This window comes from Odocoileus virginianus, chromosome 7 (genome assembly GCF_023699985.2).
Source record: "Odocoileus virginianus isolate 20LAN1187 ecotype Illinois chromosome 7, Ovbor_1.2, whole genome shotgun sequence".
Lineage (NCBI taxonomy): Eukaryota > Metazoa > Chordata > Mammalia > Artiodactyla > Cervidae > Odocoileus > Odocoileus virginianus.
Window position 1 is genome coordinate 13481991 of NC_069680.1, and position 26672 is coordinate 13508662.

General features: G+C 42.9%; 1 pseudogene; it reads right to left on the reverse strand.

Moving 5' to 3' along the window:
* Positions 1-8150: 8150 nt before the first annotated feature.
* On the reverse strand, positions 8151-9221 carry LOC110145227 (M-phase phosphoprotein 6 pseudogene; annotated as a pseudogene).
* Between the last annotated feature and the right edge of the window lie 17451 nt (positions 9222-26672).

Sequence of the window (26672 nt, forward strand, 5' to 3'; positions counted from 1 at the left end):
TGTGTTCTATTTGTCCCCTTTGCTTTTGAATCTTTTTTTTCTCTTTTCCTGCCTTTTTTGGACAAATTGAGTATTTTCTATAGTTCCATGTTTTGCCCACTGTTGGCTTATTGGTTATACTTATTTTGTTGTAGTTAATGGTTGTACTGAGGTTTAAAATATCCATCTTTAATTTATCACTACCTTCAAATAGTACTATTACTATTATGTGTAAATGGAAGAACTTCTAATTATATATTTACTTTTCCCTCTTTCAGGTCTTTGTGCTACTTTGTGCTGTAATTAATTTAGTTCTACATTTGTTATAAACCTCATAATAACTTGCTATTCTTTTAGCTTTAAACAGTTGATTATGTTTTAAATAGATTGAAAAATGCAGAATAAATTTTTATGGACCCTTGATTTGCCCAATAATTGACCAGCTCAGGGAGTGTGAAGATGGACTCACAGCTACATCTTGGGGTGATTTCCAGCAAGATCACTAGACTGTCCCTGAGTCCCCAGCTGCCTACAGCTCCACTCCAAGCCACATGTCTTCCTTGGTGTAATGGTCTCTCTTAGCTACAGCCCTCACAGTGGGGGACTCACAGAGCTCCAGAGCTGGGCTTCTTTCTAAGTCCTCTGTTCCTACAGATGCCTTCAGCCAAGGATAGGCTGTGATGTGCCCTTAAGCTCTTTTCTAAAGTTTATAAGAACATTGAGCTTCATGCCAGAGCATCAATAATCATGACGGCTTACATTCATTGAGCTCTTTCTATATGTCAAACACCTTGATCAGCCCCTTGTGTTCATGATTTCTTAATTCTCACTGTAATCTGTTGAATTAGGTGCTGCTGCCCTTTTTACAGCTGGAGAAATTGAAGCAAGAAGGTTTAAGTAAATTGCCCAAAGTCATACAACAAGATCAATAAGGGAACCACAGTTTGGTTCTCAGTGGCCTGATACCACAGCCAACCAGTCTCAGCTGCTGTATTCTATGTCTCCCTAGTCACCTGCCTGGGGACACTTGGTGGCCTCTTAACACACACACACACCCCTCCATTGCTTTTATACACCTGGAGAACCACTGAGCTCGGGGCCTCATCTTCTCTGTTCCATTCTGCGTGTCAGTGCCCGTGGTGGAAGAGCATATGTGTGTGGTTTAGTGGCAAGAGCACTGGGCTGGGAGTCAGGGCGCTCCATACTCACTCCAGCTCTGTGGCTCACCAGTCATGTCTCTTAAGACAACTTAGTTCATGTCCCAGGGCTTAAGAGTTTCTCAATACCCAAGGGAAGGGGGTTGAATTAGATCAGCTCGAAGGCTCCTTCAAGTATCAACATCCTGTGAGTCTATGACTGTGGCCTTGCTGATAGAGAGCTAATAATTACCTAAACTGGCAGGACATCTAAGATTTATTTACTTTTATAATATTTATCAAAACCCAGAGCTTAACCGCTCACTTTATACTCATATATCTTCTGTGGCTTCCTGTTTATCCAAAGGTTATCTTTTCCTACTGCCCTTTGGGCTTATAAAATCTCCTTTGTGTTCACTACATATTATTAAGTGAACAAAAATCAGGTTACACAACTGTATGTATATCATTTACTTTTTAAAGTATGTTCATACTTGTATATATAATATATATGGTATATAATAAAGTATATGATTTATATAAATATTATATGTGCTTATATTTATAAGTAACATTTATGTAGTCTGAACAGATGTGCATCAAAACGTTAGAATGACTTTTTCTGGATGGTGAAATAACCGGTGATTTTCATTTTCTTTTCTCTTGATATATTTTTGTCCTTTTTCAGTTTTTGTCCAATGGAATTGCTTATATTTTTAATTCTTACTTCTTACAAACACAGTAGTTCACAAACCAATAAGTTATATCTCTTTTGGACTCAGAATCCCTTGCTCCTTTAACTTGGTCTCTTGTTGTGTTCCCCCAGGTTTGCTATATGTCTTTCTGTTTTAAATAATAAAACAGAGGAGACGGGTACATGACACATGAGACCAAGTCATCTAACATCTGGGGAATTAGCCATTTCCAGCCCCAGATTTTGGCTTTCCCCACTCATCCCAACGCCCACTCTCTCTCCTTTTGTGTCAATATGTTGGGGACTGACATGTTCCTCAACAGGTCTTCTGTTTTAGTTTCTCCCTCTACAATTGCTCTTGAGCACTTCTAGCACTAATTTTCTCACTCACTCATTCATTCATTCACTCATCATAAATCATGCATGAATCAGAAAAACTGAATAAGCATGTGGTTTAGAGTTGAGGGCTGGGGTCTGAGTCTGAACCTGCCCGAGGTATACCAGGATCATGTGAAAAGCATTTGAACAACTGTAAAGACTGGACCAGTGGGAACTGTTATCACTCGGGCCCTGTGCTGACCCCCCAGGGGGAAATGAAGGGGAGCGTCTGTCCTCAAGAAGCTTAGAGTTGTCTGAGAGAGTCCAGGTGTAAATGCAAAGGGGAGGGGAGAGCAAGTAGGGATGCAGAAATAATGTCCATAGACATGGCAATGAATGACTGGATTCTGCAGAGCAGGAAGAAGCATGAGTCAAGAATCACCATGGGGCTTGGGGATGATGTGACTGAGAAAATAGTATGCCATTAATGTATTTATCAATCCATCTACTCATTCATTCCACAAATACACGCTGAGCCTCTGACAGCAGCCTGGTACTGTCATAGCTGCTAGAAATGAAACAGCAAACAAACAGATAACAATCCCCCAACCACCCCGTCCTCTATATATTCCATGAGCAGCAGAGAAAGAGGAAGAAAACAAGTACATAAACAAGATCATTTCCAAAGGTGATAAGTGTTATGAAGAAAATAATACTCGGTAGTGTGTCAAAGAGCAACCAGGGGAGGTGACATTTGTTCTTGTGTGTCATCGGCTGAAATAGAATTTGGGGTCTGGACTGAGGAGGGAGATGGTGAATTTCATGGTGGGGCTGCTGACTCAGAGATACTAAGATTCACCTCCTGGTGAAAACGTTTTACCTCTTATTCAACTCTGCGTTGTATTATCCTCTGGCTCAGAAACAGTGGGTTCCGACTGTCCTCTGGATAAAATTCTAATTCTTTAGCTTGACATTCAAGGGCCTTCACAATCTCCCCCAGCCTGCCTGTCTGCCTGCCCACATCCTCTCGTAAACCTTGCATTTGGCCTCGATGGGCTCTTCACTATCTCCACTTAGGCTGGGTCCCTTTGTAGCGCCATACTTGGATCCTGGCAGTCTCCCAAGTTTTCTATGCCACAACTATCCTGCTCTTCTTGGGGATCTGGCCTTCTCTCTGCCTCCCTGCTCTCTGAGATTGTTAAATGTCTCATAAACGAAGAGCTTCCTCTCCTGTGAGAATGCAGTCTCCTTAAGAGAGGGGTTGGCCCCTTCATGGCCCTCTCTCCATTGGATTTGCTGTGTACATCTGCTCAGAAGCACATTAAGCAGCTTTACAGATCAATTATCTTCTCCTATAAAATAAGAAAAGACAGAATGAGAAGAGTCCAGAAAACCAAAGAGTTTCCCGCCCAAATTCACAGAGCCAGGAGATGACAGAATTTGGCCATGGTCAAGGGTTCAGAAACAATCAACAAAGAAGTGATTCAGTTTGCTAGTGGAATCAGAAGTTGGAATTGTGTATCTAGGAATGGACCTGCTCTGTGTTGCATTTTCTGAGCCAGAGAGCTCTGGGATTCCTCCCATCCCTCGAGGGGCAGTTCACACAAGGGGCAGAATCTGGACTCAGGTCCAGAGGAATCCATAGCCCCTCTCTCCAAGGAAATCAATCCTTGACTATTCATTGGAAGGACTGATGCTGTAGCAGAAGCTCCAATACTTTGGTCACCTGATGCGAACAACCAGCTCATTAGAAAAGCCCCTGATGCTGGGAAAGACTGAAGGCAGGAGAAGAAGGGAGTGACAGAGGACGAGATGGTTGGATGGCATCACTAACTCAATGGACATGTGTTTGAGCAAGCTCCGGGAGATGGTGAAGGACAGGGAAGCTTGGCTTGCTGCAGTCCATGGGGTCGCAAAGAGTCAAACACAGCTGATCCACTGAACAACAGCAACCAAGGCTTCCTTCCTCAGTTTCCTTGGCTTCATCCTAATTTCCTCCTTTTAAGCTGTGGGGGAATGGAGCAGTCAGTTTACCCATCTGAAATGCAGGATCATGGGGGATGAGCTGCCCCTGCACTTCCTACCTCCCCTTCAGCATCATTTGATACTGATGCTCTACTTCTCTGCTTTGAGGCTGTGACGTCAGGGCGATGGAAGGTTAGGAGAGAGACACATGATTGTCATGACGGATGTTTGGGATGAAAGTCAATACCATAAACAGATTCATCGTGACACTCCTTCTGGTGCATCTTTCATCTGGGGAATCTCAAAGCCCTGGACAAATGGTAATTAATATTCACAGCAGCTTCCAGGGGAGGATGCGGTCTGTCTGCTAAACGCCAGAGGGCCATTCTTTCCGTACCCCTCCCCAACCCTCCCAGCTCGCTCCCAGCTGCTGCCTGCCCAAGGTGATAGAGCCAGGTGGATATGATGTCCAGGTCTTAGACCCCTTCAGGGCATTTCTCTGCCTAGAAGGCTCCAGGGGGCAGAAGGAGACTCCCAACTCACCTCCTGCCCCCACCCCTACCCTGCTTTCCCAGAGGATGACTAAGCGCAAACCAGGGCAGGAGTGGGAGTATTTCCTGCCTCCACTGGCAGGCTGGGGTCAAACAACTAGTTACTTGACTCAGCAGGAACCACATGGCTCCAAAAATACAACTACCTCTGCCCAGATACACCTCATGCTCCCTCGGCCCTTTAGACACTGTCACCTGCTCATCCTTCCTCCTCCCCCTACCCCAGGGGAGCTATTCCAAGTGGTGTTTGCCTTCCCTCTGATTCTAGAGGAACTATATGTTCATCACAGAACACCTGGAAAACACAGAAAAATATAACAGGGAGAATTATTTTAGTCATCCCATAATTCCACAGCTCCCCAAATAACCACAGTTGAAATCTTATGTTTCCTTTCTGTTTTTTCTACATTTGGGAGGGTTTATTTAAAAATTAATACACGATCATGGCAAATATATATCTAATGTATATAATATTAGATATAGGTCTAATATATATTAATAATAATTATTATTATATATAACATTATAATTAATATAAATATATCTAATATATCTAATATCACATGCTGCATATATGTTACTTTATATATTATATATTTATTGTATTATATATAATTAATATATATTAATATTATATATAATATAATAATGTTATATATTACTTTATATATTGTATATTACTTTATACATATCAAATAGGACAGAATGTTATAAAGTGAAAAGTCCTCTCCAACTTTCTCTTCCTACCCAAGGGGAAAACACTGTTAAGAGTTTCTTGTGTATCGTTCCAGAAATTGCTATTACACGTCCCGGCATGCATCTGCACAATCATTTTACATGGCTGAGGTCATACAGTATGAATAATTTAGCCTTATCTGCACTTCACATGAACATGTGAGCATTTTCTATTCTGTTAAAAATTATTGGTTAAACGCCTTTTTTATTGATTGCCTGACATTTTATCTTTCTGGTGTTCCATAGTTTATTTAACCTTTTCCCTATCATTGGGCATGTACCCAGGTGAGGTTCAGCAGGAGAAGGAAATGAGCCAGAATGAAATATTGGGAGGAGGAAGCAGATTTGGAGAGTGTGAGGGCCTACTGTGTGCCACCTACTTTCCCTATCTGCCCAATCACTCAGTGTGAGAGTGATTGCCCTGTTCCCATCCTGCAGATGAAGGGCTTCCCTGATAGCTCAGCTGGTAAAGAATCTGCCTCCAATGCAGGAGACCTCGGTTTGATTCCTGAGTTGGGAAGATCTCCTGGAGAAGGGCTAGGCTGGCTACCCACTCCAGTGTTCTTGGACTTCTCTGGTGGCTCAAATGGTAAAGAATGTGCCTGCAATGCAGGAGACCTGGGTTTGACCCTTGGGTTGGGAAGATCCCTGGAGGAGAGCATGGCAACCCACTCCAGTATTCTTGCCTGGAGAATCCTCATGGACAGAGAAGCCTGGTGGGCCCCAGTCCACGGGGTCCCAAAGAGTGGGACATGACTGAGCGACAAAGAATAGCACACATCCTGCAGATGAGGAAGCTGAAGTTCAGAGCAGTTAAAAAAGAATCTTCTATAGGTAGGAGAACCAGGTTCTGATGTTTTGTTTTGTTTTGTTTTGTTTTTTGCTATGCTGAATGGCCAGTTCCCCGACCAGGGATTGAACCTGTATCCTCTGCATTGGAAGTGCAGTGTTAACTACTGGCCTGCCAGGGAAGTCCCAAGAGTCATGTTCTGAAACAAAATTTGTCAGCTCCAAAGTCCATGGCTGTTCTAGTTTACCACGATGCCTTGGAAAAGTCCAGGGTTTAAGATTTCCCACCGCTTAGCACGGGAATGGGGAAAACTGTTCATACGCTTATTCTCTCATTCACTCCAACAACAGTGATGCACCAGGCGAGAGGAATTCAGGGTGGGAAAGACTCTGTCCCTGACCTCTAGAAGTCCACACTTGCATGGGGGTGGACGTGTAAACAAGCTATCAACCTGGCGTGGGAGAAGAGGATGTAAGGTGCCATGAGAGTCAAACTCCTCTCCCAGCCTCCAAAGGTCAAAGAAGGCCTCCAGGCTGAGGACAGTGGATGCTGAGTCAGTCCTCAGGCACCGGCCAGGAAGTGCCAGTGAGGCCTGAGACGCCTCTGTTTCCTCTCCTCCCCAGGCCCACGCGCCCCAGTCACTGGAAGCTGGAGCTGGCTCCACCCTGACCTGGCTTTTGTGTCAGGCTTCCTGCCCTTTAGTTGATCAGCTTGCCAGGCTCCCATGCAACAGAGTGGGCGGGGGGCTGCCAGTTTCGGAGAAAAACTTCAAGCTGGTGTTTCCGGTTTGTTTTCTAGGAGTTCAGGAAATGTTTATCACACTCTGGGGAAGCTCGAAGTATTAGTGACAAAAGGTTTGGTTGAGGGCTTCCGCCCTGGATGGACAGGTCAGGATTGGGGTCCTGCTTCCATCATTTGCTATGAGACTGCAGGAAAATCACCAACACCAGTCAGAACTCTTAGTAACAAGACACAGAGATGGACCCAATGATCTAAAAAATTGTTTTTAAAAAAGGAATCCAATGTAATAGAATGGGCAGGGATTCAAAAGGGTCAGACTTGGGAAAGGAGCAGAAATTAAGGTCACGTTCAAGGCCCAGAGCAGCAGAAGGCACAAAACCATCCCTTGGCCAGGAAGTACTCAGTCAGGACACTAATGATGCTATTGCAGCCAGCTATCAAGGCAGACAGTGTTCTAACTCTCTAGTGCTCCGGGTCCAGGGCCCAAGCCTCAGGTCACGTGCCCACACCCGTTACCAGAAAGCTAGAAGCAGGAGGATTTGCCTTTGGACTTCTGTGATAGTTAACATATAAAGGCAAGTCTTGCACACAGGCCAGGGGGGCTTTGGAGACTGGACTGCCCAAAACTCAACATTGTGGACATGCCCTAACATCTCAGAGCTTTTGTAAAATAGACACATTAATAATGTCCACCTCATAGGATAGTTATGAGGATTTAAAACAAAAATAGGTGAAGTGCTTGCTTAATACAGATACCCAGTAAATGCTCAGTAGATGTTAGTTTACTATTATTGTTGTTGCTATTGTTTATTATTATTACTATTATAATCCACTTTCTCTCTTTTAAAGTAAAACATGGATAGTTTTCACTATAAAGTAATATATGCCATAGATAGATTTAAAAATACTGAAAAGTTGAAAGAAGAAAATGAAATTACCCACCACCAACAGAAAACCACTGTCAACAATTTGGTGTTTCCTGCCACCCTCTTTTCTATGTATTGGTTTGGGTTCTTTCTTCCCTTTTTTCCTTTCGAACAGCTGTGATCACCCTGTGGGTATAGTTGTGTATCCTACTTTACAGCTTCTGCATTTCCTTATGTTATTAAAGACTCTTTGCAATCATCATTCTTATGAACTGTGAAATATCCTGTGGAGTGAATAGGCTCATTCCCCAAGTATTGTTTCCAGTTTTTAGAGGGGTAGGGGGTACATGCATCTACAAATTATGAGTGTTTTTTTTAATATGAAAACAGGTATTTATTATAGAACAATGTCTAAAAATTAATTAAAGGCTTAAACAACAACAAAAAACATAATTCCACACATTGACATTGACTTTGTAGCATGAAAATTCTTAGCCCAAAGAGGCAAGTTTGTTCTTAATGAATTAACATATAATAAATTCTCATGACATGATTCCAAAATATATGTATGAACTGACTTGACATGTTTATAAACATAAGGGCAATTTAAACACTGGTATTAGTTTTCATGAGTTCAGTTTAAGGTTTGCAACTGGAGAGTTATATTAGAAAAAAAATCTGAGATAAAATATTCTTTAGGAAGCTACCACACACCTATGTACATTTGAAGACCAAGGGTTAAAAGTCCACTCTTGATGAACACCGCTAAGCAAAGGATGTATAACATCCATCACACGTCTGTTCCAAAAACAGCATGTTTCCAAAAGTATACATTTCTTTACAAATAAACATTACTACCCTAATCACTATAGAGGAACTGACAGAGTGAGTTCCAAAAGATGCTCTCATCCCTGAGCCATATCTTAAGGCCTCCACTTTAATCTTGGGGCTTTAAGAACATCTTCTTTGCTTTAATTGGTTTTATGTCTCCATTTTCATTTTCTTCGTAAAGGGCACGGTCTCTTTTCTTGGCAAACTTTTTCCCAATTGTCCCCACCAAGGTCTCATATCTTCTAGCCATTTCTTCATCTGACACATCGAGCTCCACTGTTTGCTCTTCAACTTCTTCTGCTTTGTTCTTAGCGTTCATCTGAAGCATTAATTTCTCAACCTCAGGATTAAATCCTCTGAATGACATTCTTCCATAGAGAAGATCTTCACACAACAAGAAACTCTGCTCTTCTATAATGAAACTCTCTTTCTCTTTCAGCTCAGGCAAATCCAAGTACCAGTGCTCTTCACTAATGATTTTCTTTTCTTCCTCTTCTAGTTGTTTCTTGGTTTCCGAGTCCAGTCCCCTTTGCATGAACTTCATGCGCAGCAAGTTCTTGGACAACTTAGTTTTGCGCTCGGCCGCCATAAAGACTCCCATCGGGCGCCGCGGTCTGCCAAATTATGAGTGTTTTTTGCAGAAACTGTTTCTGATTCTGGAATGCTTCTTTGGAGTATCAACTGATACTTAATTGACATCAATTAAGCAATTTGTCCCAAGAAACTTTCAAGAGACCATTTCCTAAAATTCCCACAAATCTGATGCAGGTCAGGGGACAAGACCCTGCAGGACCTGTACCACCTCACTGAATTTTGACAGGGCATTTTCACTGCCACCAAGAGTATGAGCTCCACAGCCCCACAGTCACCTGGAAAGGGCTGGCCTGCCCACTGCTTTCTCACGTTCCCAATATGCTCAACCACTGATTAGACTGGGGTGGTTCATCCTGCCTGTGAAATTACCTGCCATTAGTGCACTGGGAAGTGCCTCCGCTCTGCCTTTTGGCAGCTTGGGACTCAGGGCGATTTTCTTACATCTTCTGGAAAAAAGGAGAATCCTAGATAAGTTCACTTAGACCGTGTTTATTCTCTTTTCCTGGAAACTTTCCTATTCTTCTCGTCTTCACCTTACATTCCCCACCTACACACACACCCCAACTCTGCCCCAGCCCCCGCCAGCCTCCGGGCACCTGTGGGTCCCAGGCTGGGTTCCAGGAAGTGCTCTCATCTAAGGAGGGGACGGGGATCACACGACCGACCCGGCTCTCCAACCAGGGGTGACTAAAATGCCAGAGACGCTGATTGTTTGAACTTCCTGGGCAGGGCCCGGCATCTGCCGGTAGTGGGGCTTTGGAAGCAACAATAATTAATATTTTGCCGAGTGTGATTCTGATCGTCCGGCCGAGGAGAGGGTCCCACCCAGAGCTGGGAGCCCCGTGGGAACTGCCCCAGCTGCATTCCTGGGCAGTGATTGCGCAGATGGGCACCCTCGCCCCACCTGGGAGGGCTCCGAGGGTGCGGTGGCGGGCAGAGGATGCGCCCCAACCTACCCTGGCTCTGCCCTGGCCACCGGTGTGGGAGTGAAGTGACCAGAAGGGTGACTGAGGAGGGCAAAGGGAAATGAAATCGTCCTTTGCCCTCTCAGCCACACCTCCCGCCCTTCCGAAATACCATTAGAACCTGGTAGTAGCGGGGGCTCAGAGGCCTCCTTGCCCAACTTCCTCCTGTCACGTGGCTGGGAGCTGAGGTCCAAGCAGAAGTGAATTGCTTGCTCTACTTGAATTTTCTGTGAGAAATGACTGAATGACAGTGGCGGGAGATTTCAGAAGCACTCTCCGTGACATTGTTTATTGCCTGCGATTTCAGTGACTCAGAAAGGCTCTCAGGCCCCCTAAACTCTCCTCCTACTCCCTCCCCAGCACCTGAAATGCCACATCACTTCTTCTACTTTCAGACTTTGATGCCAATTAAAAATTAAGCTTCCCCTAGGGGGGATCACTTCCCGTGTCAGTAAGTGGTACTTTCTATTCCCTTTCTGAGAGCAGGTGATGGAGGGAGGGTAGGAGGGCATAAGACCTCATCACGGCAGAAGTCCTCAGATCACTTCCCAAATGTGGCATTTTCAGTTTTTAATTCACTCGAAATGGGGCAATTTCTGGTCACCTTCGCAACCATGCTGTGAGGTGGGAGAACACTTAACTGTCACTTCCACTCATCAGATGAGGAAATGGAGGTTCTGAGAGGCTCAGTAACTTGCCCAAGGACATGCAGTTAGTAAGTACCCAGGCAGGGTTGAAATCTTGACACTCAGTTGCTCCCCAAAGCCAGAATAAGGGTGTGATGTTAGTGTTTTTGTTTATAGAAAAGTGTGAAACTGGTTTATAGAAAAGTGTGAAACAAGTCATAGGGCTCAAGATTTGAGAGGGCTTGGAGTAATAAAATGCAGAATGCCTGCCTTCTCTCATTTGAGCCTCATGACAGCCCCAGGCAAGCATCATCCCATTTTCCAGAGGAAAAGCCTGAGGCTCAGAGATTTACTATTAATAAATTAATTCAGCTCTAAGTACCTCCAGGGAAATGAACTGGGTCACATCCCCCTCTTTACATCTGAGCCATAACTTTATCAACAAATGTTTGTTGAATGGTTGCAGAAGGAATCCTAACACAGCCTATACATTTTACAGATGAGAAAACAGCTCTGCAGCATAAAGGAATATTCCTGGGTCACATAGTGAGTGGCAGAGCCTGGACCTCAGAGCTTTCGATCCCCAAGCCAGTGTCCTTTCTGCTTCGTTCATCCATTCATTCATCCAACTGTGAGAACTGAGCTGACCTCCAGGTACTGTGCTGGGCTCTGATGATACAAACAAACAGGACAGGGAACAATGCGAGGAGGGTTGTGTACTTGCTTTGAGTCCTAAAACCTAAGGGAAGGGTGGAGTGCCAAAAAGATAATATTTTAATGCAATGTTTTTAAAAACTCACATGCTAAACTATGGCCCATAGGCCTGCAGTTTATTTTTGTGAATCAAGTTTTGTTAAGATTAAATCTCAGCCTCTGTTTTGAGGAGCCCACAGTTTGATCAGAGGAGAGAAGCCCACATGGGGTATTTATTTAATTCTCTGTGAGTGTCCTCAGGAAGCCAGCCAGGGGGTGCGGGGGAGAGTCGGGCAGGGAAGGAAATGTGCAGAGGTACGGCTGTATGAGAGCTGGGGTTATGGAGGGGAAGGACAGCAGAGTTCTCTGGTGCAGGACAGACAGGGTGAGGAGGCAGGGGAAGGAGTGGTGCGTGAGCAGGTCTCAGAGATCAGGGAGAGGAGAGAGCAGTGCAGGGTGCACTGGGCTGAGAAGGGTCCTCAAAGGATCCAGGGCTGGTGAACTACCCTCCAGCCGACACAAGAACAGGAGAATAAGACCCAAACCAGAGCAGGCAGCATGCGTGGGTGCTAAGTTGCTTCAGTGGTGTCTGACTCTGTGCAACCCCGTGGACTGCAGCCTGCCAGGTTCCTTTGTCCACGGAATTCTCCAGGCAAGAATACTGGAGTGGGTTGCCATGCCCTGTACCAGAGGACCTTCCCAAGCCCGGGATCGTACCCATGTCTCTCATGTGTAACCTGCATTGGCAGGCAGGTTCTTTACTACTAGTGCCTCCTGGGAAACCCAGAGGGGTCAGATCTTCCCTCAGAAATATGTTCACGACACAATGAATGTATTTGGCCAGTTGTCCCTGGATGTGCCCAGGGTATCTGCCCCCCTCTATTCTGTGTCCCCCACCCTGGGCCTCTCCCAAGGGCAGAAGATGCCCACAAGCTGAAGCTGCCTCAGCAGAGCTGCTCAGAGCCAAGGAACACCTTGGAAGAAAGGGAACTTCTGAGGAATTCTTCTCGTTTGCTGAGAATATTATAAATGCACACCTAAAGATATTCCATGTGGGAACATCTCTGGGGGTCCACTGGTTACCATTTCATCTTCCAGTGCAGAGGGTGTGGGTTCCATCCCTGGTCTGGGAGCTGAGATCCCACATGCTTTGCAGCCAAAAAACCAAAACAGAAAACAGAAGCAGTTTTGTAACAAATTCAATAAAGACTTTAAAAATGGTCCACATCGTAAAAACCAAAATCGTAAAAGATGTTCCATGTGAATCACTCAGAAGAGAGTCTGGCATAAAATAAATACTCAAAAAAATGATGGCTATTACTTTATGTTTATGATAAGAGTATTTTAAATAGTTTTTTAAAGTTATAGTTTGTAAGGCCCATGTTTGAAGGACCTTGTCCTTCATATGCTTGTCCTTCCACATATGTTTACATTGGTTGTTGATGATTGCAAGATGTATCTGCTAAATCAGACTGTCAGCTAATAGTTGGGAGGGCAGGGTTGTTTGGGAGGGAGTAGAATCCTGGGGAAGATTTAATCAAAGATGACTTCCTGGAGGGGGTGCTGGGCGAAGAGTTTTAAAGGAATTGATGAGAAGATGGATGGAAGCATGCTAAGTGACATGGTATCTGAAAGATGGAACAATTTTGCCTAACTTCTCTGAGACTTAATTGATATCATATACATTAAATGGATGGCATGTAACAGGAACCCAGTTAGTGGTAGATGATGAAGAAGGAGGGATGCAGGGGGCAGGGGGCGAGAGAGAGAGGGAAAGGGGCAAAGAAGCAGGAGACCTCAGTTCCAGACATAGGTGTGCCTCTGGTTAGCAATGTGAGACTTTGGAAACATCACTACCTTCTTAACACCTCAGATTTCTTTTCTTCAAAATGGATTATTCAGGTTAAGATGTCCACCTCTGGGAGTCCTTGATTATAATAAATACAAAATTATAACAGCTATTGTTTATTACTGCCTACCATATACCAATCGCCTTTTTAAATGATAAATATAACATCTTATTTGATTTTGACAACAGAGCTGTTCAGTCACTCAGTCGTGTCCAACTCTTTGCAACCCCATGGACTACAGCACGCCAGGCCTCCCTGTCCATCACCAGCTCCCGGAGTTTACTCAAATGCAGGTCCATTGAATGGGTGATGCCATTCAACCATCTCATCCTCTGTTGTCCCCTTCTCCTCCTGCCTTCAATCTTTCCCAGCATCAGGGTCTTTTCAAATGAGTCAGTTCTGCACATCAGGTGGCCAAAGTATTGGAGTTTCAACTTCAGCATCAGTCCTTCCAATGAATATTCAGGACTGATTTCCTTTAGAATGGTCTGGTTGGATCTCCTTGCAGTCCCAGGACAAAGCTGTTAGTGGTAACAAGTAACAAAACTTAGTGGACTTCATTATTATTCCCATTATTTTGTTAAGGAAATAGAGGCTCAGAGAAGTCAAGTAACCTGTACCAATGGTAGCTTTAGTAAATAGGGTCTCTGACTCCAGGAAGGCAGAGAGATGCGGTCTCCTGGGAGCCATCCCCTCTCCAGAAAAACTTTTCCCCACATGGCTGGGATTGGTGTTGGCTGGCTCACTGGAGGCAACAATGCTACAGGCAACAATGCTGCTGTCCTCCCGGGTTTCACCACCCAGTTTCTGTGGCAGCCCTGGCCCATACCTTGAACATCCCCCTACCCACCCATTCCCCCCACCTCAGCATAGTGACTTTTCCCCAAAGCTGTGTCACTCCCAACAGATGACACTCAGGAAAAAGCTCCGTGGTTGAATCACAGTGACCACTTCCTGTTTCATTCAGGGTTCCCTGTGCTCCGGAGCCCTGACTCTGCCATGCCCTGTTTAGTAATAAGAGCCATGGTATGTATGACCCCCCACCACTCCCCGTTGCTAGGGAGACTTAGTCACCCCTTCCCATGCCCTTAGCCTACCAGGCTGAGGGGCGCAAGCTCTCTGCTTCCGCCCTGTTCCACACCCCTGCTACAGAGAGCCCAATGGGACCCTGGTTGTCCTGGGGCTGGGTAAGGAGGCAAACCAGGACCCCATCCCAGGACCCCCACCCAGACGGGTGATGTAAGACTGATGGGGACAGGTGGGCGGACGTTCAAGCCTCAGCCATGAAGCAAGGAGTAGTCAGTGACCCCGTGGGCACCTCGTGGGCACCCACTCAAGGCATACTGCTGTCTCTAAGCCCAGGGGTCAGGACTCCGTGTGGAAAGATAAACACAGATGGGGTTGTGTGCCTCGGGGGAAGCCCCAGTCCTCTCCCAGTTGCTCAGAAGGGCTTCCTGGAGGTTGACAAACTGCAAGGAAGGTTGAGTGTGAGAGCGGAAGAAGTCATCAGATATTTGAGAGGCTGTCTGGTGGGGGACACTTCCTCTGGGTAAAGGAATCCAGGAACATTGTTTAAGATCTTTTGAAGTCTTAAGCCTCTAAAGGTATTTCTTGCCCACCCTCCCCCCAAAGGTAATACAAAATTAAGCATCTGATTACTAAAAACAAGTAAAAGAAGTCCAATAAAGTTCTGAGTTTTCTCATGAACCACTTTAGTGCTTTTTTCCCTTCTCTTTTTAAAAATAGTTATCACATATCAGTGTCCTTTGAAATTGTTTTTATGCTTTCAGATGCCCCCACTTTGCTGTTCCAACAGCCCTGATGGTCGGCCTGTTGGATAATCCTGCCCTGGAAACAGAGGATGGGTGTCCCTGGGCCACCTGTGTCGTCAAGTAGAGGGAAGAGCTTTCTCACCATGTGAGTTCTATGACCACTGAGTGGGCTGCCCAGGAAAGGAGCGCCTGGTCCTTGGTGTGTTCACACTCCCACGAGGTCAGAAGTCCCCATGACGAGGATGGGTGGTGTGGGAGAGGGAGTCTGGAAAGGGTATTCTAAGGTCCAGTCCAGTGATGCTAGGGTGGGAATCCCAAGCACCTTGGAAAGAAAGCATTCATGAGACTTGCTCCAGGCTAGTGGTCAACCCAGCTGTGGGTTGGCCTCTGGGGTCCTACTGGGGACTTTGAGGAGGAGAATTTCTCTTCCCACAAGGAAGGTAAGCTTAGACTTGCCTTGGCAGCTTTGGGACCAACCCTGCAGGAGCACCTGGGAAACCAACCACTGCCGCCAGATGGCATAGCAGTGGGTGTGCCAGGACCAAATGGGAGACTATGGGGCATCTGGGCCACCAACACAAGCTCTCTGTGTTTAATGCTTTTTCTGCAAATGCTGCCCCAAGTCCTTCTGATTCATAAGATCTCCTTGAAAGTCACAGCTGCTTTATTGGGTCCTTGTATGCCTGGCACCAAGGATTCCCTGGTAACTCAGACGGTAAAGAATCTGCAATGGGGGAGACCCAGCTTCAATCTCTGGGTCAGGAAAGTCCCCTGGAGAAGGGCATGGCAACCCACTCCAGTATTCTTGCCTGGAGAATCCCATGGACAGAGGAGCCTGGCAGGCAGCAGTCCATAGGGTAGCAAAGAGTCGGACACAACTGAACAACTTTCATTTTCACTACATGCCTGGTACCAGCTTCCAGTTAAATTAATTGAATGACCAGAGTCAGGAGAAATGGGGTGGCATATTTCTTTTAGGCTGTACATAAATGCACATTCTATAGACAATAAATATAATGCCTTCTGATTGTTTAGTGACTTTGCAAAGGATACACAGAAAACTTGTCATGGCATTTGCCCCTGGAATGGGAGACCAAGTGGTGAGGTCTGGGGGTGGGAGGGAGACTCTTGATCACTTAATATTATTTTTATCATGTGCAATTATTAGTTACATAAACTAACATAGAAATGCTGGCTTAAAAATTTTCCAAAGTGCTTTCAGCAGCTACGGCAGGTGGTTTAAGAAGTGGAAAGACATACTGAATATTGTAGGTGTGCGACCCTCCCTAGAAGGGGCTCTCGACCTTTTTACTCAACTTTATTGACTTTCAATTTATAATTTTCACAACACTGAAATGTTTCTTGTCCAGGATAGAGCTCATTAAACCCATCGAGTTAAAAGTGGGTTTGTGGTGAGGGCAGGCTACTTTCCCCAAGAGAGGAGTCTGAACAAGGGTACCTCAATCGACAGCCACCAAAATGACCAGGAGTTACTGGCAAAAGATTACATTGTAATAAAAAAAAGTTGGGGGGGCCACACCTCATGGCATGTGGGGCCTTAGTTCCCCAACCAGTAATGGAACCTATCCCCTGCAGTGGAAGCACTGAGTCTTAACCGCTGAACCGCCAGGTAAGTCCCTGTAGTCTCTGTTTAAAGTGAGTCATAATACTTTCTTGTTAAAATCAGTTATTCCAGACAAGCTGTGCCTTGAGAGTAAACTGGTGAACCCAGCTAAATTCTAAATTCTCAGAAGCCTTTCTTAAAGTCTACAGAGTTTATTTTACTGCACCAAGAAGATTTTCACTGACATCGTACATGAAAAAGGGGATTTTCACCTCAAGGACCAATACTGGCCACAGAGCCCTTCCTTGACCTCCAGCTTACTCCAAGGTGAAAATCTGCATTTTCTTCTATCATCTGTGTAAATAAGCACTGGACATCTTGACCTTGGAGAATTGCTCAAACTCTCTGGGACACAGTTGTACAACATCCAATTTTAGAAATTAAAATTCCTACACTACATTCTGTGTTCTGATTGTGATGCTATCAGCATGGATCTAAATGTTTTTAAAATGCATAGAACTGTATACTAGCAGAATCTACTGTACAATAATTTTAAACCAAACAAGAAAACTTAATTCTAAGCTTTAAGTAAGAGAGTCCTTATATGGCATTCTTTTTACCTGTTTATTCCTGGCAAGGTCTAGTTGTTACTTGTCGAATGAATAAATATTGGAAAGAGCAGAATACTGATGGCAGGCAGGCACTCAATAGTTGTTTGTTCCTGCCACCTTCCCTTTAGTCATTTCAGATAACAGGACACAGTGTAGGTCTCCAGAAAATACTAATGCCTTGATCGTTTCTCAGTCACTTGGGCAACATTTGACCCAGCAGGAGAGGAAAGGCAGCTGCTGGCACAGAGAGTGACCTGGGTGGTTCCCTGTGGCCATGGATACATTCTGTATCAACAAAATGACTTCTTCCTGCCAAGCACGTGGCAAAATAGAATAGAATTCAAAATAAAATCAATTTAGGCACATCCCTTTCCTTGATCTACTTACATGATGGAAACTGAGCATTTATCTCAATGCCCTGGGTTAACATATACTGGGGAGTTGCCCAGTTAAGAACTTCACTTACTTTATATGGTTTCAACCTCACAACATCTTCCGAGGAGTGACTAGTATTATTAAGTGAGGAAGTGAGAGCTCAGACACAAAGATAATGTCCAAAGTTGCGCAGCTACTACAGGGTCCAGCCTGAGTTCCAACTGAGGCTTGTTTGTCTCTCAATTCAGGCTCTTCCCCACATGCTATACTGCCTCCAGCAGTTCCAGACAGCCTTTGGAATGAGAACATCCTGTGTCCCTACAGAATCAAAACAAGCCTAAGGTAGGCACGGGGTGAGTTCCTTGATGTGTGGGCCCCTCTTCCTTTAGATTTCAAAGGCTCACTTCAGTGAAGTTCTGTTAAAATCAAAAGGTGACATCCTTCCACAGACAGTTGGCCAAGTTTGAGTCCAGCTCTGGCACTTCAACGGCTGGTTGTTAAGGCAACTCTGGATCACTCTGTGGTTCTATAGTTATCCCCTCTTTTTCTTTCTTGTTCTTCCATCTTTTCAAGAGAATACTTGAGAGATGGCAGCTCTAAGTGGCCCACTTGTTACTGATTGAAGGAGATGCTGACTTGAAATAAAAACAGTTCCCAGGACCTTCAAGGTCCCAAATAGAAAGAGTTATATTCTCTAAACACTTTCATTGCAGAAGCTGATTCACAGCTGTACCCAGAGCCAGGTGCCAGGAACAAGGTGGTACTCAGCAAATGCTGAAGGTACTAATAATGAAAAGTGAAAGTGAAAGTTGCTCAGTCGTGTTCAACTCTTTGCAACCCCATGGACTATACAGTCCATGGATTCTCTAGGCCAGAATACTGGAGTGGTAGCCTTTCCCTTCTCCATGGGATCTTCCAAACCCAGGGATTGAACCTAGGCCTCCTACATTGCAGGCAGATTCTTCACCAGCTGAGCCACAAAGGAAGCCCATTTATGAAAAGAATTCCCCAAAGAAGTCAGCTAGAAAACTGGGATAGAGAGATGGGCTAAGAGTTGTAGTGACAATTGGAATAAAAGTACAGGAGTGTATGTGCATGTACCCCAGAGCAACGGTTCAGCAATCCCTGTGATGAAGGGAGACACCACCGTGTCTGTCCACTTCTCCTCCACATCTTGTGAACTAGAGCTGTCGTGTAGACGCTTCCTGCCCACCCAGGCTTCTGACCTGAGGAATGAATCAACCTCTCTCTCTCGGTAAAATACACATAGTATAGAACAACATACAACATCTTCCAATCTGTCCCTTTAGCCTTGAGTTGTCCCATTTTTACCTACTATCTTGGGATTTGGGCTTCCCTGGTAGCTCAGCTGGTAAAGAATCCACCTGCAGTGCAGGAGACCCTGGTTCAATTCCTGGGTCTGGAAGTTCCCCTGGAGAAAGGATAGGCTACCCACTCCAGCATTCTTGGGCTTCCCTGGTGGCCCAGATGGTAAAGAATCTGCCTGCAATGTGGGAGACCTGGGTTCAAGCCCTGGGTTGGGAAGATCCTTAGAGGAGGGCATGGCAACTCACTCCAGTATTCTTGCCTGGAGAATCCCCATGGACTGAGGAGCCTGGAGGGTTACAGTCGACGGGGTCACAAAGAGTCAGACATGGCTGAGCAACTAAGCACATACACACACATCTTGGGTTTCAGCTGTAAATACAAAGACACTGGACTTCAAACTCTTCATTGAGTTTTACTGTGGTATAGTACAGTATTGGTACCAATAAATGTTCACCTGGTAATTGATTTTGCTCTCCTTTATTTTTTTGCTATGCTTCATTCTTGTAGTTTAAGAGCAAGTTTGGCTTTTTGACACACCCAACAATTATATGCGAAATGCCGGGCTGGATGAAGCACAAGCTGGAATCAAGATTGCTGGGAGAAATATCAATAACCTCAGATATCTAGATGACACCACCTTTATGGCAGAAAGCTAAAAAAAATTAAAGAGCCTCTTGATGAAAGTGAAAGAGGAGAGTGAAAAAGTTGGCTTAAAACTCAACATTCAAAAAACTAAGATCATGGCATCTGGTTGCATCACTTCATGGCAAATAGATGGGGAAACAATGGAAACAGTGAGAGACTTTATTTTCTTGGGCTCCAAAATCACTGCAGACGGTAACTGCAGCCATGAAATTAAAAGACACTTGCTCCTTGTAAGAAAAGCTATGACTAACGTAGACAGCATATTAAAAAGCAGAGACATTACTTTGCAAACAAAGGTCCATCTCTTCAAAGCTACGGTTTTTCCAGTAGTCATGTATGGATGTGAGAGTTGGACTATAAAGAAAGCTGAGCACTGAAGAATTGATGCTTTTGAACTGTGGTGTTGGAGAAGACTCTTGAGAGTCCCTTGGACTGCAAGGAGATGCAACTAGTCAATCCTAAAGGAAATTGGTCCTGAATATTCATTGGAAGAACTGCTACTGAAGCTGAAGCGCCAGTACTTTGGCCACCTGATGCGAAGAACTGACTCCTTAGAAAAGACCCTGATGCTAGGCAACATTGAAGGCAGGAGGAGAAGGGGACGACTGAGGATGAGATGGTTGGATGGCATCACCAATTCAATGGAGATGAGTTTGAGTAAGCTTTGGGAGTTGGTGATGGACAGGGAAGCCTGGCTGTGCTGCAGTCCATGGGGTCGCAGAGTCGGACACGACTGAACTACAGAACTGAACTGAACAATTATAAGTACTTCTTGACTGCCCTCTAGTGGGAATGGTGAAGAAGTGAAACTCAGAACAATGTACATCTTTCCTGCTAAAAAAAAGTGGCCCTTCTTTTCCTTAACTCCCAGGACTTCACATTACTCAAAACTGTGATCAATCCTACACACCACCAAATGTGTAAAAGAGATAAACAACAAGGATTTAGATAAGCACAGGGAACGATATTAAATATATTGTATAACCTATAATGGAAAAGAATCGGAAAAAAATAATGTATATATTTATAACTGACCAATCCCTGGATCAGGAAGATCCTCTGGAGTAGGAGATGGCAACCTGCTCCATGTTCTTGTCTGGAAAATTTCATGGACAGAGGAGTCTGGCAGGCTATAGTTCTGACTGAGCAACCAAGCGCATAACTGAATGACTTTGCTGTACGTCTGAAACTAACTCAATATTGTAAATCACCAATACTTCAGTAACAAAAATAATAGTGGGATGAATGATTCTGACTCGGCCAAAGTCCTGCATCTTGATGACATCAGTAGTAATCAAATCAAAGATGAGCTCATGGACTGACATACTCCAATCAGAGTGGACCCCAGAATGTTTTCTGGAAATGCTAGGATAAAGATGTTCACTATCTCTCACTGAATTTCAGCATAGAAGGATGCTGCTCCAGGAGCTGATGACTTCATCTTTCACACTTAAGAAGGGAACTGCCAAGAATGGAGACAACGTCAAGGCAACACAGCTGAGAAATGTAAAGAGAAAACTAAATTTTGGAAATATGGTTTGGGCCCTGAGTCAAGTCATATCTGAAGCTGATGTCTTTGAATTGCTTGATTTACAAGAGCCAATAAATACTTTTCCATGCTTAAGCCAAAAAGAAAAACAAAATTGTGATCTATCCAAAGTTAGTAGTTTATCCTCATGTTATATATGAATCTGATGCGTAGAATGGTGCTTCTCAAACTAAATGTGGTGAAGGGCCAGTTTTCATATTTTCTTGATCTGTTGTGAATCATTCCATTTGTAAAATTCAATAAAAATGAATTACAGAATAAATTACATTAAAATCCAAAGACATACAAAATAAAAACCTAATTGTTATTATCGGATTCAATAGACAATATTACATTTCAATAAACATAATCAGAACAAACATAACATAGGGAAAAAGTAAAATAATTGCAAAATCTGTATGTGTTGTTCATTGAATGTACATGTTATGAGAGATGAATAGAGAGACCTACTTTTATGCTAATAATTTTTTTGTCATTCTTCAGGCATAACTAAATAAAAATTGTAAGTAAAATATAATATTATTTTACTTATAAAATTATAAGTAAAATATAAATGAATACTATTCATATCAATATTGTTTTTAGTGGACCAATATGCTTATAAGGGCTAGTTAAGTCTAGCTAAAGCAGGCAGAATGGAATATAATGCTACTTACAAGGTACAATGACTATTGAAACTGTTTTTATGTTTTGTTTTAATAAAAGCTCTAGTGGAGAAACCAGTATTACAGAGGTTTGTTAACAGGAATAGAAGAAGAAATTTTAAAGCCATTCCAGGAAGCTCAAGATTTTCATCTTTCACTTTTATCGAAAATAAAACAAGTGATTCTGATGTTCAAAATCCTCAATCCATTGGCATTTCCACCAATTTATTCTTTAAGTTTATAAAGTTGAAAAGTTACCTTTCAAGGAAAGCAATGGTTTCTGGATCTGTAAATTTCCCATGCATAGATCTTCTTTTGATGGATATAAAATGTAAACAGTTCTGTCAAATCTGTAAGGCATTTGGCCATTAACACTTCCCACATGTGCAATATCAAGATCATCACCTACTTTACTGATAATTGTTGTTAAATTAAGGAGCATGTTATATATAGTCTGTGGAAACCCTCTTTTTCCAAGCTTCTTGCTTTCATTTTTGCTCTTCGATCCTACCTGCCATTTTAAATCATATCACAGTCTTTCCTTGCTTAGAAGTAGAAAGATCATCAAAAATGCCCAAAATATCACACAAATAAATTTGTCATCCAAACCACATTTTTAAAAGGCAGAGACCTTATGAAAGCGTTTTTCACTTCCAAGGAACACTGCAAATTTGTTTCACATTAAGACATTGTTAATAGAAGGTTCCACTTCAGTCACCCGCTTCAGTCAGCATGGAATCTTATGCCTCCTACCATATGCAACAATAGGTGTTTGCATGTTATCACATAATAAAGAGAAAATCTCAAACCTAATACAGTGGTTTTTGCATAATTCACAATTTTTTACTGTGTAACTTAACACTGTTTAGTTCAGGTAAAATTTTTTCAGTGCGAAGCTATCTTGATGAAGGAAGCTGTATGTTGATTTATACGTTCATGCAAGCTCTTTAATTTGGGTAATGACTTCAGAATGTTTTTTTGTCAACGCAGCTGCACCATTAGAACATATTCCTATACTAAATTTAAACCACATTCCTTAAGAGTGTAATCCTTCACAGTTTTATGTGGTTCAGATTTAGTTGTGTTTGTCATCAATGAAGCTGAAAAAAATTCTTCCCCGTATCTCTACTGTGTTCAAATTGCATATGCATGCATGCTAAGTTGCTTCAGTTGTGTCCGACTCTTTGTGACCTATGGACTGTGGCCCACGAGGCTCCTCTGTCTATGGGATTCTCCAGGCAAGATTACTGGAGTGGATTACCATGCCTTCCTCCAGGAGATCTTCACCTAGGGATTAAACCCTAGTCTTCTGCATTGACAGGCATGTTCTTTACCACTGGTGCCACCTGGGAAGCCCCAAATTGCATATACATATTTCAAATTAATTGTCATGTTAGCAGTATGTGTGCATTCAACAATTTGAAATGAATAAAAAACAAAAATACCTTGCTACCTGTATTTTTGTGTGTGAGTTAATCTGTCACCGTCTTGAGCTAGTTGTTGAATTTGTCCAACTATGAAGAATGATATTTGATCTACCTACTTAGACACAATTCACCCATAATTTCCAAGATTCTTGAGAGTTTTGCACTATTTTTTTTTTTTTAGTTTTGCACTATTTTTTAAATCTTAGCTTCCCAAAGCGCTCCTTTATTAGGCACAAGGGACAATGCTTATATGGGAAATTTTCAACCTCCACGTCTATCAACTTTTAAAAATTCAATAATCTTTCAGAGTGCTGTTTATAAGTTTTGAACTTATTCTTTTGTCTTCTTTGTAAATGCTACCTAAATTTGATGTTTACTTATTTACACAATTTTTACAGGCTACACTTCACTTATATTATTACAAAACACTGGCTACATTCCTCATGTTTTACAATATAGCTTGTAGCCTATTTTGCAACCTGTACCTTCTACTACCCCACCTTTATATTGCCCTTTCCTCATTTCCTCAACAGTAAACACTAGTTTGTTCTCTTTATCTGTGAATCTGTTTCCTTTTTATTACATTCACTAGTTTGTTGTATTTTTTAGATCTCACACATAAGTTATATCATGCATTGTCTTTGTCTAACGTTTCACTTAGCATGTTGTGTGCATCATGTGTATGTTTAGCTGTTAAGTCCTGAGACCCTATGGACCATAGCCTGCCAGGCTCCTCTGTCCATGGGATTTCCCAGGCAAGCACACTGGAGTGGTTTGCAGTTTCCACCTCCAGGGGATCTTGCCAACCAAACCTACATCTTCGGTACTGGCAGGCAATAACGCCCTCTAAGTCCCTGCATATTGCGGCATATGGCAAAGTTTCATTCTTTTTTATGGCTGAGTAGTATTCCATTGTGTATGTGTGTGTATACACATATACATACATATATACACACCACATCTTTAGCTGTTCATTTGTTGTTGGACACTTAGGTTGCTTATAATGATGCTATGAACATTGTAGTGCACATGTATTTTTGATTTGGTGTTTTTGGTGGGATTTTTTCATAGACATCTATATAGCCCGGATTGGAGTGGAGTTTCTGGGTCATACAGTAGTACCAATTTTAGTATTTTGAGAAACCTTCATGCTTTTTTCCACAGTGGCTGCACCAATTTTCATCCCCACCAAACAGTGTTGGAGGGTTCTCTTTTCTCTGCATCCTTGCCAACATTTGTTCTTTGTGCTCTTTTTGATGATAGCCATTCTGACAGGTGTGATGTGGTTTTGATTCACATTTCCCTGATGATTTAATGATGCTGAGTATCTTTTCATGTCCCTGTTAGCCACCTGCATTTCTTCTCTGGAAAAATGTCTATTCAGTTCTTCTGCCCAGTTTTTAATCAAGTTGTTTATGTTTTGATATTGCATTGCAAGAGCTGTTTACATATGTTGGATAATAATTCCTTATTTGTCAAACCATTTGCAAATATTTTCTCCCATTCAGCATGCTGTCTTTTTGTTTTGTTGATGGTTTCCTTTGCTGTGCAAAAACTTTTAAGTTTATTTAGGTCCTATTTGTTTATTTTTGCTTTTTTTTCCCTTTACTTTATGAGACAGATCAAAAAGAGAAAAAAACTTTCCTCAAATCTACTTCCCAATCTTCCCACTCAATCTGTAACCCCAGGCAACTACTAATCTATTTTATGTGTCTATGAATTTGTCTGTTTTGGACATTTCATATAAATGGAATCATACAATATGTGCTCTTTTGTGACTAGATTCTTTCACTTAGCTTACGTTTGAAAGATTCATCCTTTTTTTTTTGTCCCTTGGCTGCACTGCATGAGTTCCCCAACCAGGGCTTGAATCCAGGCCACAGCAGTGAAAGCCCAGAATCCTAACCACTAGGCCACCAGGGAACTCCCTTGGTACTCTTAAGTGTATGTGTCAGTACAGTCTTCAGCGTGTATCAGTATTACTCTTTATTGCTGAAACATACTTTATTGTATGGATTGAGCACATTTTACCCATCTATCAGTTGATGGACATTTATTTCTACCTTTTAGCTGTTAAGAATAATGCTGCTATGGACATTCATATACACATTTTTGTGTGGAAGTTTTCTTTACTTTTGCATATATACCTAGAAATGAAATTGTGAGTCATGTGGTTAATTCTATATCTAACTTTTCGAGGAACAAAGTGGCTGCATCATTTGACATTCCCAGCAGCAATAAGACAGTTCCAATTTCTCCATATCCAAGCTTACACCTGTCATTGTCTGTCTATCCTAGTGCACATGAAGTGGTAGCTGACTGTAGCTAATGATGGTGAGCATCTTTTTATAAATTTACTGACCACTTGGGAAAACTTGTATTCAAATCTTTTACCCATTTTTAAACCAAGTTGTCTTTTTATTGCTATTGTTATTGTAAGAGTTCTTATATATTTCAGAAACAAGTCCCTTTTCAAATATATCAATAAAATTCACAAATATTTTCTTCTTGTTTTATTTCTTTAGATGCATAAAAGTTTTTAAATTTTATTTATTTATTTTCAGCTGTGCTGAGTCTTTGTTGCTGTGCACAGCTTTTCGCTTTTCTCTCCACTACGAGGGCTTCTCATTGTGGCGGCTTCTTTTGTTGAGAAGCACAGGCCCTAGAGTGCTCAGGTTTCAGTAGCTATGGCTTGCAGGCTCTAGAATACAGGCTCCGTAGTTGTGGCATACGGGCTTAATTGCTCCATGACATGTGGGATCTTCCCACACCAGGGATCGAACTGGTGTCCCCTGCATTGGCAGACAGATTCTTAACCACTGGACGATCAGGGAAATCCCTGCACAAAAGTTTCGATAGAGTATAAATTATGTTTCTTTCATCACTTGTGCTTTTAGTGTCATGTTTAAGAAACCATTGCCGAATCTATAGTCACAAAGATTTACTCCTATATTATCATCTAAGATTTTCTATTTTTAGCCCTTACATTTAAGGAGTCTATGGCTACAGCTAAGACCACGTTGTTCCTAGGAGTGAAACAGGCAGCCAGTTGTGGTAGAGGTTTATTTACATACCACATTAGATTAGGCTTGGGTGAGTGGAGGCTGATGTCAGTCACACAGCAGAAAAGTCACAACCCCTCACCCAACTTCTAGACTTTAGCCAGATCCCACACCACAGCCCATAAGTTGAATAGAAGGCTGGGTCCTGAGCAAGGTATATTCCTCCTGCAAGTGTATTCAGTATATTTATTCCTCCAATCTGACCCTGAAACTTATCAGAGTAACTGACCCATGGGAGAAAGGAAGCAGACAGATTTTTGAGCATTACTGAACCCAGGCAGGACCCTGGGGGCCCTGCCACATACCAAAAGCCTTTCTGTGTCGACCATTTCTTATTTGTAGGAAAAAGGCTTCAGCCTC